The following is a 14,737-nucleotide window of genomic DNA, read 5'->3' on the forward strand; positions in this document are numbered from 1 at the left end:
TTCTAATGCTATCCCTCCCCCTTCCCTCACCCCACAACAGGCTGCAGTGTGTGATATTCCCTGCCCTGTGTTCAAGTGTTCTCATTGTTCAATTCTCACCTATAAGTGAGAACATGCGGTGTCTGGTTTTCTGTCCTTGTGACAGTTTGCTGAGAATGATGGTTTCCAGCTTTATCCGTGTCTCTGCAAAGGACATAAACACCTCCTTTTTTATGGCTGCATAGTATTCCATGGTGTATATGTGCCACATTTTCTTAATCCAATCTATCATTGATGGACATTTGAGTTGGTTCCAAGTCTTTGCTATTGTGAATAGTGCCACAATAAACATATGTGTGCACGTGTCTTTATAGTAGCATGATTTATAATCCTTTGGGTATACACCCAGTAATGGGATTGCTGGGTCAAATGGTAATTCTAGTTCTAGATCCTTGAGGAATCACCACACTGTCTTCCACAATAGTTGAACCAATTTACACTCTTTTGTGGGTATGTTTTAAACAAAAGCTTCCTGTGCAATTTTCACATCCAGCCAGTTTTGAGGAGCCATTAACATGGTAATCTTTCTCCAGCATCAAAGCTCTTGGGTCTTTTTGATTTCCAATTCACTGGGTGCTGAGTCTATACTTACCCAGTAGCTTTCTCCTTTTATATCTGCTTCACCTGGATATTTTTCCTATAGGAAGCATACGCTGTCTTCAAAGAAAGGAATCTATTATGCTTAGCAGTTCCACTTCTCATGTATCAATAAACTGGCATTCTGATTTCATTTTAAAAATAAAGTCCAGGATGGGCGAAGTGCTCACAGCTGTAATCCCAGCACTTTGGGAGGCCAAGGCAGGCAGATCACTTGAGGTCAGGAGTTCAAGACCAGCCTGGCCAACATGGTAAAAACTCATCTCTACTAAAAATACAAAAATTAGCCCAGCATGGTGACATGTTCCTGTGGTCCTAGTTACTTGGGAGGCTGAGGTAGGAGGATCCACTTGAGCCCAGGATGTTGAGGCTGCAGTGAGCTGGGTGACAAAGACAAGAAAGAAGGGAAGGGAAGATAGAAAAGAAAGGAAGGGAAGGAAGGGAGAAGGGAAGGGGGAACGGAAGGGAGAAGGGAAAGTAGGAAAGGAAGGGAGAAGGGAAAAAAAGGAAACTAGAGGCCCTTACAGACCACAGCTACCTATGTGGATCTCACACCTACTACAATGAAAGCAACTAGGGGATTTTAAGCAGAAGGATATGACCTGAATTCCTTTAACTTTTTAAAATTTTGTTTCATGCTCCTCAGGAGTGTGAATTCCTTTTTTTTGGACATCACTGGCTTTGTGTGAAAAATGGGCTATGGCAGGGAGGCGCAAGAATTGGAACGGAAAAGTAGCAGTACAGGCCTTTAACCAGCAGCTGGCACAGAGAAGGCACTTGGGTATTTCTGCACTGCTTTAACACAGGGAAATCATGATATACTTGTTTTGCCTCCTAACATATTTCAGAGGAGTTCAAGGAAGAGACTCTGGGTGTTAGCAAAGTTCCATCTAGAAGTCACTTCCTTTGAACAATACACACAATTTTGGATTGTCCACAGTACCACTGGTTCCAATCAAGAAATATTAGAATAAGAACATAAAAAGAACACACCAGGGAACCAGCAGACCAGGCTTCTGGAACCATCCCTGCCATCAATGAGCCACGTGACCTGAGGTACAGCTCTGGACTTCTGGGAGGGGAGCCTGAGCTACAATTTCCAAGGTCCCTACCAGCTCTTAAATTACACAATTCTGTAAGTGTAACAAATGTGGTTTCCTTATCTGGGTGGCAAAATGGGCTGATGACTCAGGGTGAGGTTTTTTGTTACTGATTTTCAACCTCCCAGAGAAGCTCTAGTGAAGCTAGAATCAGGGTGTTAATAAAGAAACTGTCCCGTTTTATCATTTCCTTTCCAGGGTATGGTGGTCAGCCGGAAATCTGGGAAGTAGACATTCCCGGCAGCTGAGAGCTTATCGTGCAGAAACTGAGAGCCCAAGTCCCTGTGTAACCCTTCAGGTACATGTTCTCTGTGGTCGCTCATGCATGTGGCTTCTGCTCACGTGGAAGCACGCAATAGACAGGCCTCTCACTTCCTCCTGCTGGTAGGCTGTTCCGAGAGGGTCCACTCCTCTCTTATGGCCAACCTGGCACCTCCACGAGAACCCCATTTCGCATGATCCCTGGGGGCAGTGGTTCTCAGCCTCAACTGCAACTGCCCATCAGAAGCCCGTGTGGAGACAATAAATAAATAAATAAATAAATAAATAAATAAATAAATAACAGGCTGAGCCCTACCCCATATTTACTGACTTAGAATTGGGGTGAGGGAACCCAGGAGGCGGAGCTTGCAGTGAGCTGAGATCCGGCCACTGCACTCCAGCCTGGGCGACAGAGCCAGACTCCGTCTCAAAAAAAAAAAAAAAAAAAAAAAGAAAAAAGAAAAAAGAATTGGGGTGAGGGAGAGGTTAGAAAGACAACAGTGGTAGAGTTAGGCTTAGTTTTACATGATGGCGAGAACGTGTAACTTGGGAAACTGCAAGCCAAAGAGGTTTGTCTAATGCAGGGTTTCTTAGCCTCGGCACTGTTGACATTTTAGGCAGGATAATCCTTTGCTGGGGGCTGTCCTGTGTACTGGGAATGTTTTGCGGCATCCCTGGCCTCCACCCACTAAATGCCAGGAGTTACTCCCCAGTTGTGACAGTCAAAAACGTCGCCAGGCATTGCTAAATGTCCCATGTGGGGTGGGGCAGGCGAGAAAATCAACCCCAACTGAGAGATACTGGTGTGATATCACATAGTTAATAATCAGGAATATGGAGACTAAAAACCGACCTACTGATTCCTGACTGCGTTGATTCTTCCACATTCAAGCAGGAGCTCCGGAACACAGGAACGAGCCACCGCCTGAGGAAATATCACAGCCCACTTCACTACACAGCCCTCTGTGCCTAGGGCAGACGTGGGGCCTGGGACAGCTGACCTTGTCCCTAACGGGAAAAGTCACATTAGGTCTCTAGTATTTGACTGTGAGGACAATGCCTTATCTTTTCAAGGACCGCTAGACCTCTTCACTCATTCTTGGAGTTGTTTCCTTGTAATGATGAGATGTATTATGAAAATCACTATTTTCATAATGATTTCTTAGCAAGAAACAAAGAAATCCTGACCACAATCATAGGTTATATTTTAAAACTCTTTGGTATTGCAAATGAACATTTAAGCCATGACCTATTTCTGTATGTTTCATTTCCCCTCTTATTAGGGCTAGTACAGCAAGAATAAAAGTATCCTATTATCATGTTTAACTAGCTGATTTAGACCTTGTCTTTGCTTTTAAAGATACAAATACACAGGAGATTAGTATTCAGCCATACCCTGATAGGACCTGACCAGCCTCCCATGAGGTTGGGATCAGGCCAAGGTAGATAAACTGTAGCAAATAAGGATGAACAGGTTTTTCAGTCTCTTGGCAACCAATTTTATTATTATGCTTTGACCTGGCAGCTGGTAAGACTTTATATGAATTAACCAACCAGACTATGAAAAAACAAGATTAGTGGTTCTGAAATATGGTATTCAAATAGCAGTTAGAGAAAGCATGTTCACTTTCAAGGCTGCTTTCTTTTAAAGAGGTACAAATAATTGTAATAAAAAATAATAAAATATTGTTTAAAAAGAACAGATCTCTAGTAAGCAAGTCACATATACCTGTCTATCTACCTTGGTCCTTGTCATATGTATATCTTCCATATTCATTCTACCAAAATAAAAAGGGGTGAGGAGTTTCGTGGGAATAGGCCACTCAAAGCAAGCAGGCTTCCCATAAGACAACACTTAGTTGTTGCGGAATTATACTCAGTAAGACCACCTTAATCAAAGCACCTTACAATAAATACTCAAGAGGGTCAAAAGTGTTAACAAAACCATAAACAAAATAAAAATAGGCCAGGCGCAGGGGCTCACGCCTGTAATCCCAGCACTTTGGGAGGCGGAGGCTGGCAGATCACAAGGTCAGGACACCGAGACCATCCTGGCTAACAGGGTGAAACCCCGTCTCTACTGAAAATACAAAAAAATTAGCCCAGCATGGTGGCGGGCGCCTGTGGTCCCAGCTACTCAAGAAGCCAAGGCAGGAGAATGGCATGAACCCGGGAGGCGGAGCTTGCAGTGAGCTGAGATCGTGCCACTGCACTCCAGCCTGGGAGACACAGCGAGACTCCATCTCAAAAAAAAAAAAAAAAAAATACATTGAACTACAGGCTTTCTGGCATAACAGCAGGGAAGAGAACCACGTGGGGCTTTCAACAGTCATGTAGCCCTCAGAGAAAAGTCAAGGTGTCTCATGAGAATGGCTTTGACTGCCACATGTTGGATCTGGGGACTGAAGGACAGTATGATAATGAGGTGATCTTGAGTGGATGGCTACAGATGTGATTAAAGGTCAACATGAAAACATAAGCAACTTTTTCATGACCTCTTAAGGGACGGGATTATGCAGCAGAACCACCGCTGGTCCCACAGTCCCATGTCCAGCTCTGCCACTAACTCTATGTGACTTTGACAAAGTGACTTAACCTCTCTGGAGTAAATTCCCTTAACTATAAAAGACTAGAGATAAATGAAATGTTCTCTAACTTCCTTCTAATTCTAATACTTCTTGGGTTTACAAATCCTCTCTTTTGGATACATGCACAATCACTAAAAATCAGCCACGGCTCAATCATTCTTTGGACATTTTCACGATCGATGCAATTTCTATGCATAAACATAACCTCCAACTAGGGCTGCCAGACACAAAACAAGACACCCAGTTAAATATGCACTTTGGAATAAAGAACAATTTTTTAGTAAAAGCATGTCCCAAATAATGCATAAGATATAGGAAACAATTATTCAGTGTTTATCTGCAATATTTAACTTTTTTTAGTTTGCTAAATCTGGCACCCCACCTCTATCCCCACATTAGAATCAAAACTCTTCACTCCATACACATGGGAGGTTGGCTGACTAAAGCACTACATGGTAACCTTCTGTTTAAGGCAACATATACAGAGGAAAAACAAACAAACAAAAAACAGGAAAGGAGGAACAAAACTTTCAGCATTCCTCTTGAGTAAGAGAGGCATCTAATTTTACTTGACACTAAATCAAATATGAGTGTTACTAGACCTCAGTCATACAAGTACCTGCACAACGAGAGTGTCCAAACAGAGCTGAATGCTCTCTACTCCACACACCTTACCCTATGAACACAGGTAAATGACAGACCCCTTATCTCTGCCTCCAGCTCAGGGCTCCTGTCTGCACTTGGGGAAACCAAATCATAAACTCAAACTTCCTGACCAAGAAGCAGAAGAACAAATACGGTCCAAGCAAAATCTGCATGGGGCATAAAAAGTGAAGGCTATAGAAAGGATAAATTACTCTCTTCAAGAACCAATCTTGTTTTAGCAATGGCAAGACAATTTCCCTTCGCAGGGGCCTGGTCAACATGGTGAAACCCCGTTTCTATTGAATAAATACATAAGAAATGAATTTCCATTTTCTTAAATATCCAAAAAACTTCACTCTTCCTAAATCAGCACAAGAGGACAACACCCTGGAGATAGGCACTGAATGGCCCTGCCCAGTTTGCCCAGGATACAAACAGAGGGTTCCGGTCTGCCACCGTGGAAAGGACCGACAGCCTCACCTTTCCACTTATTTGAACTTCCCCTTTTTAAGGAAGATAAGACTATTATTTTTGGGAAAGTAGGACAGAAGATGAGAGACTTAGGAGATGCTGGTGTATCTATAGACGTTGCTTCTCTTAGAAAAAAAAAATGGATAGAATAGTAGGAAAGAAACAGCAGAACACTCTACAGACATACCAGCCTGAATGCACCTGTTCTCCTCTGATCTTGGAAGCTAAGCAGGGTTGGGCCTGGTTAGTACTTGGATGAGAGAAATGGCAGAATGATCCCTATTGCTCCATCTTCCGTTCCCTTTTTCATTAGTTCAGCACCTATCTTTCTGAGCGCTTAATGTATGTCAGAAACCATTCTATGTGCTGTGGACATCACAGTGAGCAAGGCAGATTCCTGGCCATCATGGAGCTTGTCTTCTATCAGTGAAAGACAAATATCGTGTGTATGTGCTGGTTTGTGTATGACAGTACTATAAATACTCTAAAGAAAACAAGGCAAGGTAAGGGGGCAGAAAATGATGGGATGGGTGAGAAATACTCTTTTAGATGCGGTGGTCAAAGAAGGCCTCTCTAGAAAAATGACTTTTCACCTGAGTGAAATATATAAGAAAGCCACACAGACATCTGAGGGGAAGAGCATTCCAGGCAGAGGAAACAAGGGCAAAGGTCCTGAGGTATGGCGGCAGCAGAAGTCAGCAAAGGAAAGAGTGAGAGCAGATGAAGCCACACTCCATGCAAGGGCTGTAGAGACCATGGTGAGGACTCTGTCTCTTCTGAGATAAAAAGCCATTGGAGACTTTCAAGCAGAGTGACATAATAGACCCTGGCTGCTGCCTTAAGAATAGAGTGTGCAGCAGTAAGGGTGGAAGCAGGGAAGTCCTTTAGGAGGCTTTTGCAGTAATCCAGGTGACAGAGATGATAGGAACTTGGTGGAAGCAGCAGAAGTGGTGGAAAATGGTTATCATCCTAGATGTATTCTTTTTGTTTGCTTGTTCGTTTGTTTGTTTTGAGATGGAGTCTCAGTCACCCAGACTGGGGTGCAATGGTGTGATCTTGGCTCACTGCAACCTCCGCCTCCCAGGTTCAAGTGATTCTCCTGCCTCAGCCTCCCAGGTAGCTGGGATTACAGGCACCCATGACCATGCCCAGCTAATTTTTGTATTTTTAGTAGAGATGAGGTTTCACCATGTTGCCAGCCTGGTCCTGAACTCCTGACCTCAGATGATCCACCTGTCTTAGCCTCCCAAAGTGCTGGGATTACAGGCGTGAGCCACTGTGCCTGGTCAGATGTATTCTTAAAGTAGAATCAGTGAGATTTGCTGAGGAATTTTTTTTTTTTTTTTTTTGAGATGGAGTTTCACTACGTTGCCCAGGCTGGAGTGCAGTGGCGCCATCTCGGCTCACCGCAACCTCTGCCTCCTTGGTTCAAGCGATTCTCCTGCCTCAGCCTCCCACCTCAGCCTCCCAAGTAGCTGGGACTACAGGCACGTACCACCATGCCCAGCTAATTTTTTGTATTTTGGTAGAGATGGGATTTCACCGTGTTAGCCAGGATGGTCTTGATCTCCTGACCTTGTGATCCGTCCACCTGTCTCCCAAAGTGCTGGGATTACAGGCGTGAGCCACCACACTCAGCCTGCTGAGGAATGTAATGTGGGGTATAAGAGAAAGAATCAAGAATGATTTCAGGATGTCTGGTGTGAGCATCTGGAAGAGTGAAGTTGCCATTCACTAAGATGGAGAAGACTAGGGGAAAAGCAGCTTTGGGAGAGAAAACTCAAAAGTGTGGCTCCTAGAGATTGTTGTTCACTTCAAAACCCTTACATCTATTCTAGAACCAAAACAACAGAAATTGAGAAGCTGACTTTAAATTTCATATGGAAGGCCAGGCACAGTGGCTCATGCCTGTGATCGCAGCACTTTGGGAGGCTGAGGCAGACAGATCACCTGAGATCGGGAGTCCGAGACCAGCCTGACCAACATGGAGAAACCCTGTCTCTACTAAAAATACAAAATTATCTGGGCGTGGTGGCACATGCCTGTAATCCCAGCTACTCAGGAGGCTGAGGCAGGAGAATCACTTGAACCTGGGAGGCGGAGGTTGCAGTGAGCTGAGATCGTGCCATTGCACTCCAACCTGCGAAATAATAGCAAAACTCCGTCTCAAAAAAAAAAAAAAATCATATGGAAATTCAGGGAACTGGACACTCAAAACAATCTTGAAAAAGAACAAGGTTGAAGGACTCACATATCCTGATTTCAAAACACTATGTAGCTACAATAATCAAGGTAGTATGATACTAGCTTGAGGACAGACATACAGATCAATGGAATAGAATTGACAGTTCAGAAAGAAACCTTTACATTCATGTCAATTTATCTCAACAGAGGTGCCAAAACCATTCAAAGAAGAACAGTCTTTTAAACAAATGGTGCTGAAAGAACTGGATATCCACACACAAAGGTTGAAGTTAGACCTCCTACCTCACACCATATTTAAAAATTAACTTAAAATGGATCAAAGAATGAAATGTAAGAGGTAAAACTATAAAACTTTTAGAAGAAAACATAAGTATAAATCTTCATGACCTTGAATTTGACAATGTTTTCTTAAATTTGACATCAAAAGCACAAACAACAAAAGGAAAAACAGGCTGGGTGTGGTGGCTCAAGCCTATAATCCCAGCACTTTGGGCTGATGCGGGTTGATCACTTGAGGTCAGGAGTTTGAGACCAGCCTGGCCAACATAGCAAAACCCTACCTCTACTAAAAATACAAAAATTAGCCAAGCATGGTGGCGCATGCCTGTAATCCCAGCTACTCTAGAGTCTGAAGCAAAAGAATCACTTCAATCCAGGAAGCAGAGGTTGTTGTGAGCCAAGATCACGCCACTGCAGTCCAACCTGGGCGACAGAATCAGACTCTGTCTCAAAAAAAAAAAAAAAGGAAAAATAGATTAAATATACTTCAATGAAATTAAAAATCAAAGCAGGTCATAGAAATTAAGGAAGGAGGGAAAAAAGCGAGGGAGGGAGGAAGAGAGAAGGGTACAAAGGAAGGAAGAAAAAAGTAGGAATGAAAACATAAAACAACATAAACCAACAGAAAATACAGAAAATAATGATCCTCAGTCAAGTTCCTTCGGCATTATATTAACCTTTCTTCACTTCTAACCATCTGCAGAAACTGTTTTCCAGGTTGTATTTTCCCTCTAAAGCAAGTTTTTAAGAAGGCCGGGAAAAAAAAAAAAAAAGTAACAAGAACAGTGAGTGGAGAATCAACAAATTTAATTAGCAATGATTAGAGAAAACGTACATAGCGCAACTCTATAATCCCTCTACCCCCAACTCCAACATCTGACTGATCAACCAACCATAAAAAGTGAGAATCCATCGGGAAGGAAAGAACAGCTGTTAGCTGCAGGGGTAAGGAAGAGGACCCTGTGGCAGAAGACCCTGAGGCCATGCAGGCCCAGGTGGCCAGCAGGAGCTAAAAGGCTGGGAAGGCTCCTCAGTCCAGGGCTCACAAAATTCCCTTCGCTTCAGGCCTGCCTTTGCTGAGCTGGTGATCTACTGGGACAGAGACAGGCTTTGGCAATAGTTACTAAAGCCTGTCATCACATCAGCCCACCACCAGTCCCGACGGCAGGGCCTGGCCGCCAGGTAGAGTTTGCTGTCTAACTGACAGGAGAAGGGAGAGCCCCTCCCTCGCAGCCAGTCTGCAGTCCAGACCCTCACCGAGAGGGCAACCGGGTTAAACAGTTAAACTGAAAGCTAAAGAGGGAGGAATGAACTGGGGGGCGTGCGGGAGGTCGGGGACTTTCCTCCTTTCCATCCAGGAAAGTTTCCTACCCCTGATGGGCACCCTCGCACCTGGATGCAACCCGGAGGCGACCTGAGACCCTGGCCGGACCCCGGACCGCACCTGACCAGCACCAGGCGATTGTCATCACTGGGGTCTGCACTGAGGGCCTGGGAGAGAAGCCACTTTTCCGGCGGGCTCGGGTGCCAGGAGGCGAGGAGAAAGGGCGGCTCAGCCTCCGACCCCAGCCCCAGGACGGCCCCACGGGGACGCCTCACTCGGTCCTCCCGGAGGGACCGAACCCGCCGCGAGCCTCCCGCTCCTCAGGCCCCCTCACCTGGCTCGCCCCGCAGTCCTGTCCCCGCCCGGCTCGAGTCCCCGCGCGCCGCGTCCACCCGCCGCTGGCCTTTTTTGGGTTCTTGGCGGGTATTTTCCGCCTGGCCCCACATCACTTCCCGTAAAGGAGAGCGAGGTGGGGCGGGACCTTCTCTCCTCCACCTCCCGCCTCCTTCTGTCACCTCGGGAGCGGCCCCTGCCCGGTTGGCGGGGGTTGGAGGACTGTCGCGCTCTCCCCCGCCGCCGCGCCTCCGAGGGGTCCTCTGTGAGCCCCGAAAAGGCCCTGCTCGCCTCCTTTGTCCCAACACTAGTTTCCACTGCCCCGTTCTGGAAGGTGCTAGAAGACAAAGGGATGTTTTCGTTTTGAGACACGGGGGTGACATTTACAAAGTGCACCAAGAACCGGTATGCGGCGAGGTGTCCTTTGGGGACTCTGCCCTATTCACCTCCCCCAAAAGCCATGTTCTAAAGGTGTTTTCCAGGGCATCAGATCGCGGTCGCCACCGTAGCAGCCGGAGGTGCCGGGCGAATGCACGCCGGCCCCGCCCGGGGTTCCCGAGTCCTCGCGGCTCCTGAGGCGGCTTCCCGGGTCCGGCCCTGCAGCCGGCTTCCCACCCCTGCGGCTCCTGGCTCAGGTCGCCCTGGACACGGCCTTTCCGGGGCAAGGAAAAGTCTGGGATTCCTGGAAATAACATGGGAGAAAAATAAGTTAAAATTTTCGCAGGAAAAACATCAATGTAATTCTGAGAGGAAATGGCAAACGGAGTCTCTGCTCACACTGTCTAATTCAAGAATATAAAACCACTGTAAATTTCTAAGAGTGTTAGAGCAATGAGTTTGAAAAGAAGGAAACTACAGTATGTTAAGGAACCGCCTCTATCGGAAGAAACCTGCGTGCCTTTGCTGCCACCCAGTGGCTCTCTTCTCCCAGCGCCGACGGTGTCGCTCGGGCCTGCGGGGTCGTGAACCTGGGACTTTGTAGGGGATCAGGCCTCCTGGTTCCCACTCAGAGGCAGCCAAGTTCATCCACCTCAGCGGCCTTGGGCCTGCCCCTATGGAGTCTAAGGCAAAGGCCCTCTGAACCAAATGTTTCCACTTCTAAGTAGAGTAAAATGTTGAGAAGCCTTAGTCTGGCTTCTCTTCTGCCTTCTAAGCCATCTTGCTAACTTGTGTCTACCTCCACCGCAAATTCCAGCTGTCCCAGGCCCACCTGGCCAACTCCATCACCTTTCCAATCTGTAGCTACTCACAATTTGCGTTACAGTAGTTAGCTTGTCAGATGGGTCCAATTTACAAAAGCACCTATAGGATGAACCTTATGAAATTACCAATAGTCGGCAATTTCACACATTTGATATAACATTTCCAGGCAACCATAACACAGTAAACTCGGGTTTAGAGATAACAGATGTCATAACAGGTTGATAAGTTCAAGAGCTGTTCCCGTGTGAGAGAAGGGCCATCAGACTGTTGGTGAGGTTAAGAGAAAAAGGCCGGGTGCGGCGGCTCACGCCTGTAATCCCAGCACTTTGGGCGCCCGAAGCGGGCGGATTACAAGGTCAGGAGATTGACACCATGCTGGCTAACACGGCGAAACCCCGTCACTACTAAAAATACCAAAAAATTATCCGGGTATGGTGGCACGCGCCTGTAGTCCCAGCTACTTAGGAGGCTGAGGCAGGAGAATCGCTTGAACCCAGGAGGTGGAGGTTGCAGTGAGCTGAGATGGCGCTACTGCACTCCAGCCTGGGCGACAGAGAGAGACTCTGTCTGGAAAAAAAAAAAGAGAGAGAGAAAAGGTAGCCCTATGTTCATGTCTAGAGGAATAGTCCTGGCAATCACTGGTCAGCTAAAATCTGGGAAGCCAATAATGCAGTAATTGCTAATGGCTGGTATGGTACAGGGAAAGCCCACCTTCAGCTTTCCCCACTCCTGCGGCCAGGCAGTGCTCTCACCAGGAGTATACCAGACAGGAGATCAGAAAACCCAGGATGGCGCTATGGCCCATTCATCACCCATTCATTCACTCATTCATCAAGTCAGGCCCTGTATTAGTAAACAAGGTAAACTGGTCCCTGACCTCAGGACTTACTTGAGAGACCAACGAATAAGTAGGCAAGTCCCGTAGTGAGATAAAAGCCTCAGTAAAGGAAGTTAAAGAGTGTTATTGGAACACAGATAAATGACACCAAATCAAGAGAAAATGATGGATAAACTTAGAATGAATGAGGGCAAGGGGCAAGGGAGAAGAGAATTCCAGGAAAAGGGAGCAGAGGGAAGGCCTGGAAGCAAAAGATAGGATTTGACCCTGCAGCAACAGGAAGAGGTTCAGAAAAGCTGAAAGACTGAAACAATCAGAAAAGAATTTGGAGAAATAACAGAGGCCGTGTGGTGAATAACCGTGCAATGATGATCATGATAATAACTAACATTTCTTGATCATTTACTATGAGTCAGCCAATACGCTAATAGTTTTGACTACATCACCTCTTATGTGTCTTACAACTACTTTATGAAGTAGGTTCTATTCTTGCCTCTGTATTACAGATGAGGAAACTGAGTCCTAAAGCGATTAAGCAATCTGACCAAGATCATATAGCTAATAAGTGGCACAGCCAAGACTAAAACTTAGAACTGAAGTTTGTAATGGTTCTAAGACTAAGAATGGGTTTGAGAGGTCAATTAGCACTCTGTAATCCAAGTGAGGGATAATAGTGATCTGATTAAGGCAGTGGCCATAAGGATGGAGATGAATGGACATATTTGACATATTTAGGAGAATGAATCAAGAGGACTTGGATGTGGGGGTGTGAAAGCGAGGCAGGAGTCCATGGGGATGTCCAGTTTCTGGTTTGGGCAACAAGAAACCATTGAGCAATAGGAAGAAAACCTAGTTACAACCGGGAGGAAGGGTGAAATAGGCCACGGTGATGAGTTTAGGACATTTCCATTTTGACACACTAGCAACAACAGAATATCCAAGTGAAGCCTGGATATTTAGTATGTAGTCAAATAGGCCTATCTGAAGCACTGAAAACGTGTGCTGTAGCTATTACCCAAAAGGTACCGGAAGGCATTAGAATCAATGAGCTAATCTAGAAAGTGAGCTGAGAGGACAATAGGCTTGTTACAGAACCCAGATGAACACCCAGCTTTTAAGGCATGAGCAACAGAAGTTCAAAAAGGAATCCAAAAAAACAGTATCCAGAGAGGTAGAAAGAAAACAAGGAGACTGTTATTATGGAAACTAAGTATACTGAACACATCTTGTGTGCCAGTTCAAAGTCATCTCTACGCCACTTCTTACTCCAGCCACAGAATCGATCACAGTATACCTCTTGCTTCCCACCCTGGGGCTTTTCGGGCACTGCTACTTGCAGCATGGAGAGTTTCACCTCCAGTTTTCCTAATAGAATTAAAGTTGGTGGAATCAGTAAGAATTCAAGGATTTTAATATATAAATATATATATATGTGTGTGTATGTATGTATTATCTAGTTCTGTCTGCTAAGAGGTCCTAGAAGCAATTATATCAAAGTAGTTATGAGTACACTTAGCACCTGGATCTTGATTTCTTTTTTTTTTTTTTTTTTTTTTTTTGAGACGGAGTCTCGCTCTGTTGCCCAGGCTGGAGTGCAGTGACCGGATCTCAGCTCACTGCAAGCTCCGCCTCCCGGGTTCACGCCATTCTCCTGCCTCAGCCTCGCGAGTAGCTGGGACTACAGGCGCCCGCCACTTCGCCCGGCTAGTTTTTGGTATTTTTTAGTAGAGACGGGGTTTTACCGTGTTAGCCAGGATGGTCTCGATCTCCTGACCTCGTGATCCACCTGTCTCGGACTCCCAAAGTGCTGGGATTACAGGCTTGGGATCTTGATTTCTTAATATCCCTTTCCAACAAAAGGAACCAATTACATGATATTATATATAGAAAATCCTAAATAATAAAAAAACTATTAGAGCTAATAAATGAAATAAGCAAAAATGCAAAAGACTAGATCGACACATAAACATTAGTTGCATTTCAACACATTAGAAATGAACAATTGAAAAGGAAACTTTAAAAGTTCCATTTACAATAATATTAAAAAGAATAAAACACTTAGGCATAAATTTAACCAAGAAGGTGCAGGATTTATACATTGAAAACCACAAACCACTACTAAAAAAAATAAAGAAAATCTAAATAAATGAAAAGACATGGCTGGGCACAGTGGCTCACGCCTATAATCCCAGCACTTTGGGAGGCTGAGGCAGGTGGATTACCTGAGGTCAGGAGTTTGAGACCAGCCTGGCCAACTTGGCAAAACCCCGTCTCTACTAAAAATACAAAAATTAGCTGGGTGTTGTGGTGGGCACCTGTAATCCCAGCTACTCGGGAGACTGAGGCAGGAGAATTGCTTGAAGCTGGGAGGTGGAAGTTACAGTGAGCCAAGATCACACCACTGCATTCCAGCTTGGGTGACGAGTGAAATTCCTTCTCAAATTAAAAAATAAAAATAAAACATACATTTAATGTTCATGGATTCAAACACATAATATTGTGAAGATGGCTATATTCCCCCAGATAGAGCTACAGATTCAACAACATTTTTGAAGAAATGGAAAAGTATACGCTAAAATGCATATGAAATTACAAAGGACCCAAAAATTTAAAAAGCTCATGCTTCCTGATTTCAAAACTTACCACAAAGGTACAGTAATTAAAAAAAAAAAAAATTATGGTATTGATGTAAAGACATATAGAGGAGTGGAATAGACTTGAGAGTCTAGAAATAAAAGTATGCATCTATAGTCAAGATCATTCAATGGAGAAAGAAGTGGCCTCAGCAGGTGGTACTCGGAGAACTAGATATCTACATGCAAAAGAATGAAACTGAGGCCTGGCATGGTAGCTC

General features: G+C 45.0%; 1 protein-coding gene across 4 annotated transcripts in view; it reads right to left on the bottom strand.

Moving 5' to 3' along the window:
• LOC116268510 (ras-related protein Rab-27A) overlaps positions 1-9,971 on the bottom strand; it is an 85,768-nt gene extending 75,797 nt beyond the window's left edge. For 3 of the 4 annotated variants that reach the window (XM_031662606.1, XM_031662610.1, XM_031662609.1), the window contains exon 1: positions 9,844-9,971. The gene's annotated coding sequence lies outside the window, so the exon portion shown is untranslated. Of the gene's footprint in view, positions 1-2,850; positions 2,923-9,843 lie in introns of all 4 variants that reach the window. The other variant, XM_031662607.1, reaches the window with a different exon arrangement.
• Between the last annotated feature and the right edge of the window lie 4,766 nt (positions 9,972-14,737).

The sequence above is a fragment of the Papio anubis genome, unplaced genomic scaffold (genome assembly GCF_008728515.1).
Source record: "Papio anubis isolate 15944 unplaced genomic scaffold, Panubis1.0 scaffold81, whole genome shotgun sequence".
Classification (NCBI taxonomy): domain Eukaryota; kingdom Metazoa; phylum Chordata; class Mammalia; order Primates; family Cercopithecidae; genus Papio; species Papio anubis.